The sequence below is a fragment of the Phyllobates terribilis genome, unplaced genomic scaffold, assembly GCF_046119375.1.
Source record: "Phyllobates terribilis strain yellow unplaced genomic scaffold, ASM4611937v1 Scaffold_110__1_contigs__length_5578470, whole genome shotgun sequence".
Classification (NCBI taxonomy): domain Eukaryota; kingdom Metazoa; phylum Chordata; class Amphibia; order Anura; family Dendrobatidae; genus Phyllobates; species Phyllobates terribilis.
In genome coordinates, this window is record NW_027362870.1 from 4,356,595 (window position 1) to 4,372,318 (window position 15,724).

Sequence of the window (15,724 nt, forward strand, 5' to 3'; positions counted from 1 at the left end):
TATCTGGGCTTTTTTCCAGTAGATTCGTTGTATCTGGGCTTTTTTCCAGTAGATTCGTTGTATCTGGGCTTTTTTTCCCAGTAGATTCGTTGTATCTGGGCTTTTTTTCCAGTAGATTCGTTGTATCTGGGCTTTTTTTCCAGTAGATTCGTTGTATCTGGGCTTTTTTTCCAGTAGATTCGTTGTATCTGGGCTTTTTTCCCAGTAGATTCGTTGTATCTGGGCTTTTTTTCCAGTAGATTCGTTGTATCTGGGCTTTTTTTCCCAGTAGATTCGTTGTATCTGGGCTTTTTTTCCCAGTAGATTCGTTGTATCTGGGCTTTTTTCCCAGTAGATTCGTTGTATCTGGGCTTTTTTTCCAGTAGATTCGTTGTATCTGGGCTTTTTTTCCCAGTAGATTCGTTGTATCTGGGCTTTTTTTCCCAGTAGATTCGTTGTATCTGGGCTTTTTTTCCCAGTAGATTCGTTGTATCTGGGCTTTTTTTCCAGTAGATTCGTTGTATCTGGGCTTTTTTTCCAGTAGATTCGTTGTATCTGGGCTTTTTTTCCAGTAGATTCGTTGTATCTGGGCTTTTTTCCCAGTAGATTCGTTGTATCTGGGCTTTTTTTCCAGTAGATTCGTTGTATCTGGGCTTTTTTCCCAGTAGATTCGTTGTATCTGGGCTTTTTTCCAGTAGATTCGTTGTATCTGGGCTTTTTTCCCAGTAGATTCGTTGTATCTGGGCTTTTTTTCCAGTAGATTCGTTGTATCTGGGCTTTTTTTTCCAGTAGATTCGTTGTATCTGGGCTTTTTTTCCAGTAGATTCGTTGTATCTGGGCTTTTTTTCCAGTAGATTCGTTGTATCTGGGCTTTTTTTCCAGTAGATTCGTTGTATCTGGGCTTTTTTTCCAGTAGATTCGTTGTATCTGGGCTTTTTTCCAGTAGATTCGTTGTATCTGGGCTTTTTTTCCAGTAGATTCGTTGTATCTGGGCTTTTTTTCCAGTAGATTCGTTGTATCTGGGCTTTTTTTTCCAGTAGATTCGTTGTATCTGGGCTTTTTTTTCCAGTAGATTCGTTGTATCTGGGCTTTTTTTCCAGTAGATTCGTTGTATCTGGGCTTTTTTTCCAGTAGATTCGTTGTATCTGGGCTTTTTTTTCCAGTAGATTCGTTGTATCTGGGCTTTTTTTCCAGTAGATTCGTTGTATCTGGGCTTTTTTCCAGTAGATTCGTTGTATCTGGGCTTTTTTTCCAGTAGATTCGTTGTATCTGGGCTTTTTTTCCAGTAGATTCGTTGTATCTGGGCTTTTTTTTCCAGTAGATTCGTTGTATCTGGGCTTTTTTTCCAGTAGATTCGTTGTATCTGGGCTTTTTTTCCAGCAGATTCGTTGTATCTGGGCTTTTTTTGCAGTTAGAGCTGTAGTTTTTATAAATGTTTTCTGATCTTTTTATTACTTTTCTTGGTGAGGCAAAGTGAACAAAATAAACTCCAGAGATTCTGCCGCTTCATCTTTTTTCTTCTTTTTCATTCCATCATCCTCTCGATAGGATTTCTAGAAGATATTTTTTTTAGTTTTAACACGAACAGATGTGGTGAAGACAAAAATGATGTAACGGGAGAATTTAACTTTGCAGGCTCAGGTCACCGAAAACATCCAATGGCTTTACCGCTACAGTGTAGAGTAAAATGACCAATCTGATATTAATCCCAGTTATGGGACGGGCTTCATAGTTGTACAATCATGGAAGACATGGAGGCCTTCAGTAGGATCCTTGGCTGTCAAGACAATGCCATTGCCACATAACACTCATATGATTGATGACATGACATGGCTTTATAACTGATGGGGAGCCGTACCCCTTCAAGCCCCACTGATTCTCAGAAAGAGGGGGATGCAGTCTTTGCCTGCACAGCGGCACTCTAAGGCTATGTGCCCACGATGCAGAAATGCTCCGGTTTTTTCCTGAACGTTTCTGTATCTCCCTGGCATGCGGATTTTACATGCGTTTTTTTCAGCCAGGGACAAGCGTTTGTCACGCGTTTTGCACATGCGATTTCGCATGCGGGTTGTCAAGCGCTTTCCAAGCGATTTTAGCATCACATGGAAAAGTGCTTGACAACTTGGTCACACTATATAAATCCATGCAACCGGATTAGCAGGATCCCCCAACAATTTCTTAAGCAATGAGAAAATGCAGTCCCTAATGATGTCCTCTGACAATAAGCGGATCACGGACAGCAGATGCATTGGGTTCTGCATTTCTTGGAGAATGGGATGGGGCAGCTTCTGTCTTCTCAGTGATACAATCAGGAAGGAGATGCAGCGTGAGACAATCCCTGTCTACATCTTTGATCTGATCATCAATACAGAGGGCTGATTGGTGAAGACAGAGGGAAAGGCTAATAAAATTATTAAAAAAAACCTTAGTTTTTCGGCTGCCACTTCCTCTGGGGTCAGTATGCCAACCTCATTGACTTCATAGCACTTGCCAGAGTGGGCAGACACGATTTATTGCCTTTACACACGTCACCGCCACACAGGGCGATGCTGCTACGACGCCTCTGTAGTGATCAAACGTGGAGTCAAACAGCAGGGCTTTAAGAGGGCTGCCCTTTTCAATCTTGGGACTAAAACACAAAAATAAGACATCCTGTTAAGGGGATAAAGGTAAGTAAACCGCGTTCAGTCCAGAGTGATGAATTCCAAAAGACAAAGTTTATTCCGCCATCACATAACGTTTCGACCTGTTATAGGTCTTTATCAAGTATATACAAAGACATACAGGGATACTGATCCCCTTTAAGGAAAATCAGTGGCCAGAACCCTTTAAATTCCCCTTAAATGGCCCAAAACTGAAACTGTGGGAACAATATAATCCACTTAGGGTTCAGCAAACTTACAGTCAAGGGTTTGATAAAATTATCTACACCCTTGTGTCTCCAGAAAGCATAGCGTGCGTTCACGTGCTGAAAATGCCGACCAGTGCTGGAGTGAGCGGAGGTCCGCAGCTTGTGACACTCCTGCTGTAGTGAAACTACAGGTCCCAGCAGGCTGACGGTCTCTCATCAAGTTATGCTGGGAGCCGCAGGTTCACAAATAGTGCTAGAGGATCCATGTCAGAAATATGAGGCTGCCCCTAGGGTTTCTCCCACAAATATGTAATCGGACGTGGAGCAGATCTGCACGTGGATGAGCCATATTCTCTATCTGTGAACATACTACTCCTTCACTCAGATTCTAAGTGGTTCTGCAGCGCATCTGTGCAGAGCAAGCTGTCAATCAAAATCCGGGCCGGGTTTACAGCCGTCGCCCCTGATATAGCGAGCGGTGCTGTGATCCAAGACTGTAGCCGCTCCGTGCACAACGATGAGTGAAGGCCGGCGGCTGCAGGGAGGAAAGAAGTTAATTTTCTCCCGGTACCTACACTATCAATAAGGCGGCCGGGCAGCATTGTAACAATATTTATCTGCAGATTAACCCTATAGCTGCAGGTACATAGCATTTTCCAAGGTGACAGGTTCCCTTTAATAAAGAGAAGATGGATAGAGCCGCATTAGTCCGTACTCACGGTGGAAGCCTCCTGACAACTTCTTGAAGAACACTTTCCACATTTGTTCCAAGCTTCCCCGACATCTAATAGAAATAAACAGAGAAATGAATTTCTTAATACAGTTTAGAACTCGGCTACAACGAATCAGAAGAAATGAAACCTGTTTGAAGCTGACAAGCAATCAAGCCCCTCCGTAAGCCACACAGAACATGGCTACTTATGTCATCTGCAGGTGATTAAAGGAACCTGTCATGTTGAAATGGTATAAGATCTGTAGGGGGATGTTGTAGAGCAGAGAAGTTGATCAGACTGATAGACATATCTGTGGGAAGAGAGTCAGCAAAACTGGCATTTTATGCAGTGAAAAGTCCTGCCGTATGTACACTAGTCCAGTGGGCGGTCCTACTAAGTGACTGACAGTTCCCTGTGTTATGTTCTGCTACCAGAGCTAAGGAAAGAGAGGAGATCTGTCCCTACGATAGAACTCAGCTGAATCCCTACGATGTAACAGGGAACCTGATCCTGCGATCAGACCTGCTAAAGTCCTAAGCTAGTCTGTACGGAGACCTATAGATGTGGGGAAGGAATCCCTACAAGTACTAAGGACTGGGAGGAAAATGGGACACCTCCTAACAGAAATAGTAGCAGACAGACGAACAAACAAAATATATAGAACATAGAGGTCCGTAGACCAAGCAAACTAACAGAGTTAGATACAGAGCACAGGCTAGCTAGAAAGTAGTTATACAATGAAGTCCAGCCAAGCCAGAAGGGCGGAGCAGGATTAAATAGGCCAACAAGGTCATGTGACCAGCAAAGGAAAAAACCTAAGAGCAAGGTTCTAACAGTACCCCCCCTTCTAAGAGGATCCTCCGGATCCCCTAGGACCAGGCTTATCAGGAAATCTCCTGTGAAACGCTCTGATAAGTCTGGACGCGGAAACATCATCTGACCTCACCCAAGAGTTATCCTCGGGTCTGAAACCTTTCCAGGCCACAAGATACTGCAAACTACCTCTATACCGTCTAGAGTTAAGGATGCGAGAAATTTCATATTCCCCGTCCTCCACCACCGGAGGAACAGAGGCAGAGGCGTCACCATCCGACACAACAGCTTTTTTTAACAGAGAGACATGAAATACCGGATTAATTCTCCAGGAGGTAGGAACCTCCAACCTAACAGCAGATTGGTTGACAACCTGAAGCACCTTAAAGGGCCCTACAAACTTGGGACCCAATTTCTTAGAAGGAATCCTCAACCGCAGATTCCTAGAGGACAACCAAACCATGTCACCAACAGCGAACAAAACCTCCTGTCGTTTCCTATCAAAGTAGTCTTTAGATTTTCTGTTGGCCTCCTGAAGATTACCACGCACATCCGTCCAAACTCTCTCCAAATCACCGGAAAAATTCTCCTCCTCAGGCACGGCAGATCCCAACTTGGAGAACGACCCAAACGACGGATGTCTCCCAGAACAACAAAAAAAAGGCGAACAACCAGCAGAAGAAGATGTATGATTGTTCAGAGCAAATTCAGCAAGTGGCAGAAACTCAGACCACCCCTCTTGATTGTCTGCCACAAAACAACGCAAGAACTGCTCAACATCCTGGTTTTTCCTTTCTGTCTGGCCATTAGATTCTGGATGATATCCGGACGAGAACGATAAATGAACTCCCAACCTGTCACAAAAGGCACGCCAAAAACGAACCACGAACTGAGGACCCCTATCAGAAACAATGTCAGTAGGAACGCCATGAAGTCTGACAATTTCCTTGACAAAGGCCTTAGCGAGAGTTTTAGCACAGGGCAGTTTGACGAAGGGAACCAAGTGACACATCTTGCTAAAACAGTCCACGACCACCCAGATGACAGTAAAACCCTCAGAGGGGGGAAGGTCAGTTATAAAGTCCATAGCCAAATGTGTCCAAGGAGCACTGGGAACCTCCAAAGGACAAAGCAACCCCGCAGCAGGAGTATGTGAGGACTTAGATCTAGCACATATAGTACATTGACGCACCCACTTAATGACTTCCTTCTGCCATCCAGGCCACCAAAAACTGCGACCCACCAGTCTCTTGGTCTCAGAGATTCCGGGATGACCTGCCAACCGAGATTTGTGACACTCAACAAACAAATCTCTCCTAAAGGTCCCAGGCACAAACAACCTCCCATGAGGAGTGTTAGATGGGGCATTCTCCTGAGCTTTAAGAATCTCATCTTCCAAAACGGAGTCCAAAGCAGCTATCACAACACCTTCTTGTAAAATGTTCTCCTCTTTCTCAGCACCGACTATGGGAGAAAAACTGCGAGACAAGGCATCCGCCTTAACATTCTTAGTACCAGGGATGTAAGTAACGGAGAAATTAAACCGCGAGAAAAACAGTGCCCACCTAGCCTGACGGGCATTCAGGCGCTTGGCAGCATCAAGATATATCAGATTTTTATGATCCGTAAGAACCTGAACGGGAAATTCCGCACCTTCCAAGAAGTGGCGCCAGTGTTCAAATGCGAGTTTAATAGCCAATAATTCCCGATTACCAATATCGTAATTCAGTTCAGTCTCCGAAAATTTTTTTGAAAAAAAGGCACAGGGATGTAATCCATCCCCATTATCCTGAGACAATACTGCGCCAACCCCCACAGAGGAAGCATCAACCTCAACCAAAAACGGCCTAGTAACATCAGGCTGCATAAGGATGGGAGCAGAGGTGAACCTCTCCTTGAGATACACAAAAGCTTCAATGGCCTCAGAAGACCACTGAACCGCATCAGCACCTTTCCTGGTGAGATCGGTCAGAGGTTTGACAATACTAGAAAAAATTTTTAGGAATTTTCTGTAATAATTGGCGAAACCTAAAAACCTCTGTATCGATTTCAAACCAATAGGCCTAGGCCATTCCTGCACAGCCTGAACCTTAACCGGGTCCATCTCAAAACCTTCACTGGAGATAATGTAACCCAAAAAACTAATTCTCTGTACAGCGAACTCACATTTCTCCAGCTTAGCAAAAAGCGAATTGTCCATTAACAACTGTAATACCTCACGCACGCTCTGCCAATGAGACTCCAGATCCGGCGAATAAATCAAAATGTCATCCAAATACACAACCACATTTTTGCCGATCAAAGGTCTAAGGATGTCATTAATCAGATTCTGAAAAAATGCAGGAGCATTAGTAAGACCAAAAGGCATAACCAGATTCTCAAAATGACCCACAGGAGTGTTAAAAGCAGTCTTCCATTCGTCACCCTCCTTCATGAGCAACAGATTGTATGCCCCCCGGAGATCAATTTTAGAGAACCACTTGGCCCCCATTAACTGGTTAAACAGATCAGGAATCAATGGCAGTGGGTAAGGATTGCGTACAGTAATTTTGTTAATCTCACGAAAATCCAGACAAGGACGTAAACCGCCGTCCTTTTTTTTTACAAAAAAAAATCCAACCGCCACAGGAGACTTAGAAGGCCTAATGTGACCGGCGGCCAAACTTGTCTGTATGTATTCCTCCAAAGCCTTCCTCTCAAGAATAGTAAGGTTAAATAAACGACTTTTAGGAAGAGTCGCTCCAGGGACAAATTCAATAGAACAATCATAGTCTCTATGGGGAGGCAAAACCTGCGATTCCTTCTCAGAAAAAACTCTCCAAAAATCCTGAATAGGAACAGGCAATTCTCCCCTATCCAAAGCTGCAATACGCCCGTTACAACACTTGTCATAACATTTATGGCTCCAGAATTTAATTTCACTGGTAGACCAATCCAGTACAGGATTGTGAAATTTTAACCAGGGCAATCCCAATATTACTGGAGAAGGCAAGTTATTCAAAACTACCAAATCCAATTTCTCATGGTGAACACCATTAATAGTGAGAGGAAATTCACTGACCTTGAGAGTAATATTCTTCAAAGGGGAACCATCCACAGAAACCACAGCAATGGGGGATGATAAAGGTTCGGGTTTTAAATTGAGTCTTTCCAAGAATCCCCCATCAATTACATTCAGAGTAGACCCACAATCGACAAACACCCGAAATTCCATTAATTTTTCCTGAGCAATCGTGGAAGCAGCTAAAAATACACCCTTGGAATTTAAACAGGCAATACGGGCATGACTGACCATTTTTTTTTCTTTCTTCATACGAAGCTCACAGCCTTTAATCAAATGACCAGATTTTCCGCAATAGAAACACAAGCCTTCAAAAAACTACGGTCTTTTTCTTGAGAGCGAGGTGCCACCGATCCAATCTCCATCGGTTCACCACTGTTAGTACACACATTCTCATAACCAGAAACTGACATAGCAGAGGATTTGCTCTCATTAACCCTTGCACGCAGTCTCCTATCCACCCGTATAGCTAATTGCATAGCCTGTTGCAAATCTTCAGGTGTAGGATAAGCAATTAGCAGGTCTTTAACCCTTTCATTGAGCCCAGCAAGAAATAGACTTTCCAGAGCAGAATCGTTCCACCCTGTTTGAGTAGACCATCGACGGAAATGAGTACAATATTTTTCCACATTACCTGATCCCTGTCTCAAACGTCTTAACTCAGTCTCAGCTGATGCAACACTGTCAGGATCATCATATAATAGCCCCAAAGCAGAAAAAAAACTATCCACTGATCTGAAGCATGTATCGCTAGGTTGCAAAGAAAAGGCCCACTCCTGAGGCTCTTTGCGCAAAAGTGACATTATGAACCCTATGCGCTGGGATTCATCCCCAGAGGACTTGGGTCTCAAACGAAAATACAATAAGCAAGCATTTTTAAATGAAAAAAATTCTCGGTGTTCACCAAAAAATAAATCCGGCAAACATACCTTAGGCTCCAAGAAATGTGCTCCAGGACAGTTACTCACGTGCTGACGGAGTTCGGCCACCTCCAGAGAGAGTCCCTGCAGGCGATGAGCCAAATCCTGAACCGACACCATGATGGAACAGAAAAATCTTTCCTTAGAGAATTTGCAGGCTGGACTTACTGTTATGTTCTGCTACCAGAGCTAAGGAAAGAGAGGAGATCTGTCCCTACGATAGAACTTAGCTGAATCCCTACGATGTAACAGGGAACCTGATCCTGCGATCAGACCTGCTAAAGTCCTAAGCTAGTCTGTACGGAGACCTATAGATGTGGGGAAGGAATCCCTACAAGTACTAAGGACTGGGAGGAAAATGGGACACCTCCTAACAGAAATAGTAGCAGACAGACGAACAAACAAAATATATAGAACATAGAGGTCCGTAGACCAAGCAAACTAACAGAGTTAGATACAGAGCACAGGCTAGCTAGAAAGTAGTTATACAATGAAGTCCAGCCAAGCCAGAAGGGCGGAGCAGGATTAAATAGGCCAACAAGGTCATGTGACCAGCAAAGGAAAAAACCTAAGAGCAAGGTTCTAACACCCTGTATGACCATGCAGGCAAAGATAGCTGTCAATCACTAGTAGGACCGCCCACTGGACTCATCTGTACAAACAGCAGGATTCCACTGAATAAATTGATACAGGAAAAATATCTATCTTTGTACCGTATTAGCCAGTAGATAGAAGAGTATTTAGATTTGAGAGTCCTCAGTGGTTGATACCATCTTTTCCGTTAGCCATTAAAAGGTAACAAATTGCAAGCTTTCCAGACTACTCAGGTCTCAGGTCTGCCTGATGAAGAAGCCTGAGTAGTCTGGAAAGCTTCCAATTTGTTACCATCTTTTCAGTTAGCCATTAAAGGTATCAACCACTGAGGACTCTCAAATCTAATGAATAAATTACAATTTATACTGAATCTTCTCCCACAAACCTATATATCGTTCTGCTCAGTTTCTCATGGATAAAACCTGTACATCTGAATGGGGCTTTAATGTTGTTATTACAATCATGTAACCACAGATCACAAAATCTTTCATATGATCATTTTTTTAACACCTAAAACCCCAATGGATATTTATGTTTACTAAAGGATTCCTTTCCCATTCTTTTGACAGCTCTTCTTTAGGTATGGACACAGACCGGCATCCGGCATAAAGACATCTGGAGACTTTTCCTTTTTCGGTGATATTGGATAATCTTCTTCATTTCTAACGCTTTAAATCTTTCAAATTCTTTCCGAAAAATGTGTCATAAAAGGACTTTCTCAGGTCAGTTTTGCTTGTGGTTGTGTTACCATTATTTGTGCCAAATGTATCAAAGTGTTGCACGATGTTTGATAAATGTTTATGTAGCACTTCCATCTATCTTTATTTATTTTACTCACTTATATGGCGCCATTAATTTCACAGCACTTTACAGACATTATCATCACTGTCCCCATCGGGGCTCACAATCTACATTCCCTATCAGTATGTCTTTGGAGTGTGGGAGAAAACCGGAGAACCCGGAGGAAACCCATGCAAACACAGGGAGAACATACAAACTTCTTGCAGATGTTGTCCTTGGTGGGATTTGAACCCAGGACCCCAGCGCTGCAAAACAACAATGCTAACCACTGAGCCACCGTGTATCTTTATCCACTTTTAACGTCACCCGTCGTTCTTAGACCTGTGTAGCTTACCAAGCCCAATTTCTAAAAGTTGCAAGAGTGCTGTAAAATAGGAAGCTGCACATTTTTGCGCAAAAATGATGCGTCACAAAAGTTTGTTTTTTTTTAGCACCAAACATTGATGTAAATTCCTCGCTACATTGCCCCTTTTCCAGCCACATTTTGTAGAAAAAAATAAAAAGACAAGGTGCAGACAGCGGAGTTAAATTTGCCTACAGGAATGATTTTGATGTGGAGCGCATCGTACCCGGATACAGTCACTAGCGGGAACGTCAAACATCTTCTCAATTTGTTTCTCCACCCTTTCCGGATCTGCATTCTTCAAGTCTATCTAAAAGCAAAAGTATAAATACTAATTATTTATCAAAGCTGGACAACATCTAGAAACCATATAAGAAAACTGGCATAAAATATAGTGTGAACAAGAGTTTAGGGAGAGATGTACAACTGGCACTGGCCTATAAAAGGGATTGTGTAATCGTACAAAATTAGCAAAAATGTAAAGTGCCCGGAAAACAAGGAACGTGCAATTTACCTCTTAGTAAAAATCCTATGCTTTCTCAAGAACAGAGGAATTTTAATTTCATTTTTTTTTTAATCAAATCATTTTTATTGAAAAACTCCAACTACAAATATTACATCTTTCAAATAACATACATGACATAGTAATTCCATAGTAAAAATATGAACAAAGTATCTGAACTTCAATTCCCATAACCCACCCTAAACCCAAATCCCAACAATCCAGAGAGAACCATTTTCAGAGCAGTTCTAGAATAACGGACTATAGCATTCGTAGAAGGGGAAGAAGATAAAAAAGTGACTAACAAAGGGGTAGCAGCGTTTTAATGTTATCATTTACTGCTTGATGCCGGAGCCGGGGAGTGCACGCTGAAAACTGTTGCAGGCTGCTGTAATCACAGGACACAAGCAAACAGCATGGCATTTCCTATCAGCAGGGAGGAAGTAAAGGGAACAGTAATGAAAGTCTCCTCCTACTCCGCTCCATATTGAAATGAATAGTGTGCATCCTACAAATGAGATGCATACAGCAAACAATTGATTTTCCATACATAGGTTTTGAGTTGACCACTGGATATACACATGTGTATCACTAATTACCAGAACTGGAAATCGAAAAAAAGAAGAGCAAGTTTGGGGTGAATCCAGCCTTCATTACTGCACAGCCGCTCAGAGGGATCGGTACTAGGAACAGCAGGAGTGCCGGCGATGGTCACAGATTTACCTGCTGCGGGACTGAAGGAGTCTGATCGCGCTCGGCTCGAAGCTTTTTACCTGGTTTACGATAGGAATAATTGAAAGCTGTGCTTCAAAGGCCAGGAAGAAGTTTGCCACCATCTATTAGAAAATAGACAAACTTAGGATAGAAACAATATGAACATATACCCTGCTATAAGTAAGTAAAAAGCAATAGGAAATATATATAATATAGGGTACTTAGTAAACATGGTTTTTGATAAAATAAAATAAAAAGCCATCCCACCAGCACCAAGGTGTACCCAGTCAGTTATGTGAAGTATAGAATAACATACACTTTAGTACAATATTAGTATCTTGTCCCTTTAAATCTGCAGCTACTTCTGTCACCATGGTAACTGCATTCATACTCAGCCAATAGGATTGCTCGGTTTGAATTTGAAGAAAAAAAAAAAGTTCTATATGGTCAGTTTGTTCCATCTCATCTGAGTGTGAAGACAGACACCTGCGATCAGCGAGATTATAGGTATAAGACGTGATATAATATAACGGACGGAGCCACATCCCATCACACGCACTCAGCGACCACAACTGACAGGAATCAGCACATTTATCAGAGGAGAAGTCATTATTCCCCAACACATGATAAGTGACAACTTCTAGATCTGCTGGGAACCCAACTAATCCCTGCTAGACCCTCCCCGGCCACCGCTCCATTCATTCTCTATGCAGGAGAAAGCTGAGTACAGCGCCCCCCATAGAGAATGAACGGACCGGCGGCTGAACATTTGCACTTCGCTCACTTCTATCTATAAGTGCTGTTCTGCTGATTGGGTCATAGCGGCCAAACCCACCGATCTAAGAGTCATCACCTATCCAGAGATCAGTGAGAACTTGTTCCAACTAGACATCCCCTTTAATGGAAGAGATCACATATCTAACAGCCAATCCTATTCATTCCCAATCTTCCCTGTGCCCAGTAATGCCCCTGGGTATATCGCCAATATGAGCCAATCACCAAACCCTCTGCTGACTGTTCCCCATGTTTTATAGATTTTGGATCCGTTTCTACAAGAGAAGATCTCAGCGGCCACCATGGGGATGGGTTACTCTGCCAGCGATGGAGCAGGTAGTATCCACCAGCCGGTGATATCTCACCTTCCTCCATATTCTGCTGTTACATGCGTTTCTTCAGCTTTACCCCTTCCCAACAGAACCAATTGATGGTTTTTTTCTGTTTTTTCCTTAGCTTTTTCCAAGGGCTATAACTTTTTCATGTCTGTCCACATAGTGTGAGGTCTTGTTATTTTGCAGGATGAGCGGTACTTATAAATCCCACCATTCATTTACCACATAGTACTAGAAAACGGGAAAAACATTCCAAGTGCAGTAAAAGTGCGAAAAAAAAAAGCCTGACCCTGTTTATCTGGGAAGGGTTTTAACGGCGCACATAGTGTGGTGAAAATGACCTGGTAATAGGATCCTACTCCTCAGTGTGATCACAGCAAGACCAAACTTCTCCAAGAGTTTTGGCAAAAGAAAAAAACTTTTTTTGATGGTGTCACCATTTTTTCTGAGACCCGTAACATTTTCAGTTTTCGGGTTGATGGAGCTGTGTGGGGCTTATTTTTTGAAGGGCAAGAGGACTTTATTGATAACATTTTGGGACACATATGACATGGTCATCGCTTCTTACAGGGTTTTCTGTAGTATTGTGGCGAACGAAAAAAATGTAATTTTGGCTTTTTGAATTTTTTTCTGTGTTCACTGATAGTTTATTTTTTATATTTGGATAGATTGTATTTCTCTGAAAGAGACCATACCACAAATGTGTATATTTTTATTATCTTTATTTCTAGTGGGAGGTGAGTTGAACGTGTGGGGTTTTAATATTTTACACTTTTTTTTTTTTTTTAATTTTCACTGCATTTGTATACATTATCTGATTGCTTGTGCTATATACAGCGATACCACAGTAATGCTCCATATAGCAAAATCACGGTCTTCTTTACAGCCCAAATGAAGCTTTATGATGACAGGCACGGAGGCTTCAGCAGACCCCCGGATGTCATAGCAGTCCATCTGCGCCCTGTGATCGCGTCACAGGAGCGCCGGTGGGCGCATGGAACGATGCGTCCCAATGCCGGCGCGCTGTTAATGCTGCTGTTAGAGATTGACAGCAGCACTGAACAGGTTAACAGTGGTGGGCAGATCTTCGCTCCACTCGCAGCTCTTAGAGGCAGGTCCTGGTTGTTTGTCACAGCCATTATCTGCCATGTACGGGGCGAGCTGACTCTGCTCCATACACCCGCTACTGACTTATACCAGACATGTACGGCTGATGTTGGTAAGGAGTTAAAGCGGTTGTCCTGCTTTGCGGCCATTTGTTTTTTTTACTTTAATGCAAGTATTTGGGGCTAAAATTGATTTCCGTTATTGAGTTTCATTAAAAATGTTGCCTTCTGTAGCATCTGTGCTGCACTGTCTATTCCTGGCTGCAAAATTAGCTAACTGAGAATCTATCAGTGAGCTCCTTCTGACAGTCTTAAGGGAGAGTGTGTAGATCTTTCATCTGTTTTTTTTCCTGAGTGCCTTTTAGCTGATCTATGCCCAAAAAAACCATGAAACTTGAATGTGCAGGGAAGCAATAAGTCTGTAATAACCAGTGAAAAATGAAACCTAAATGTAAAAAATTACTTTTAGTAGTAAATACATGGACATAAGAAAATATACACTGCTCAAAAAAATAAAGGGAACACCTAAACAACAGAATATAACTCCAAGTAAATCAAACTTCTCTGAAATCAAACTGTCCACTTAGGAAACAACACTGATTGACAATCAATTTCACATGCTGTTGTGCAAATGGAATAGACAATAGATGGAAATTATTGGCAATTATCAAGACACCCTCAATAAAGGAGTGGTTCTGCAGGTGGGGACCACAGACCACATCTCAGTACCAATGCTTTCTGGCTGATGTTTTGGTCACTTTTGAATGGTGGTTGTGCTTTCACACTCGTGGTAGCATGAGAAGGACTCTACAACCCACAGAAGTTGCTCAGGTAGTGCAGCTCATCCAGGATGGCACATCAATGCGAGCTGTGGCAAGGAGGTTTGCTGTGTCTGTCAGCGTAGTGTCCAGAGGCTGGAGGCGCTACCAGGAGACAGGCCAGTACACCAGGAGACGTGGAGGGGGCCGTAGGATGGCAACAACCCAGCAGCAGGACCGCTACCCCCGCCTTTGTGCAAGGAGGAACAGGAAGAGCACTGCCAGAGCCCTGCAAAATGACCTTCAGCAGGCCACAAATGAGCATATGTCTGCACAAACGGTTAGAAACCAACTCCATGAGGGTGGTATGAGGGCCCGACGTCCACACATGGGGGTTGTGCTCACAGCCCAACACCGTGCAGGACGTTTGGCATTTGCCACAGAACACCAGGATTGGCAAAGTCGCCACTGGCTCCCTGTGCTCTTCACAGATGAAAGCAGGGTCACACTGAGCACATGTGACAGACGTGGCAGAGTCTGGAGACGCCGTGGAGAACGATCTGCTGCCTGCAACATCCTTCAGCATGACCGGTTTGGCAGTGGGTCGGTAATAGTGTGGAGTGGCATTTCTTTGGAGGGCCGCAATGCCCTCCATGTGCTCGCCAGAGGTAGCCTGACTGCCATTAGGTACAGAGATGAGATCCTCAGACCCCTTGTGAGACCATATGCTGGTGCGGTTGGCACTGGGTTCATCCTAATGCAGAACAATGCCAGACGTCATGTGGCTGGAGTGTGTCAGCCTCATTTTGACTTGTTTTAAGGACATTACATCAAAGTTGGATCAGCCTGTAGTGTGTTTTTCCAATTTAATTTTGGGGGTGACTCCAAATCCAGGTCCCCATTGGTTAATAAATTTGATTTCCATTGATGATTTTGTATGAACATTTGCTAAAGAAGAACTGAGCCCAGCGGAGCCAAGCTGAAGGAAGAGAATGGACTTGATCTGACTTCAGACATTTTTTCAAGTTTCCCCTCAGGAGGGGGCCAGTTCACTTTTTAGCTGGGTTAAAATACACTGCTCAAAAAAATAAAGGGAACACTCAAATAACACATCCTAGATCTGAATGAATGAAATATTCTCATCGAATACTTTGTTCTGTACAAAGTTGAATGTGCTGACAACAAAATCACACAAAAATCATCAATGGAAATCAAATTTATTAACCAATGGAGGCCTGGATTTGGAGTCACCCCCAAAATTAAAGTGGAAAAACACACTACAGGCTGATCCAACATTGATGTAATGTCCTTAAAACAAGTCAAAATGAGGCTCAGTATTGTGTGGCCTCCACGTGCCTGTATGACCTCCCTACACCACCTGGGCATGCTCCTGATGAGGTTGCGGATGGTCTCCTGTGGGATCTCCTCCCAGACCTGGACTAAAGCATCCGCCAACTCCT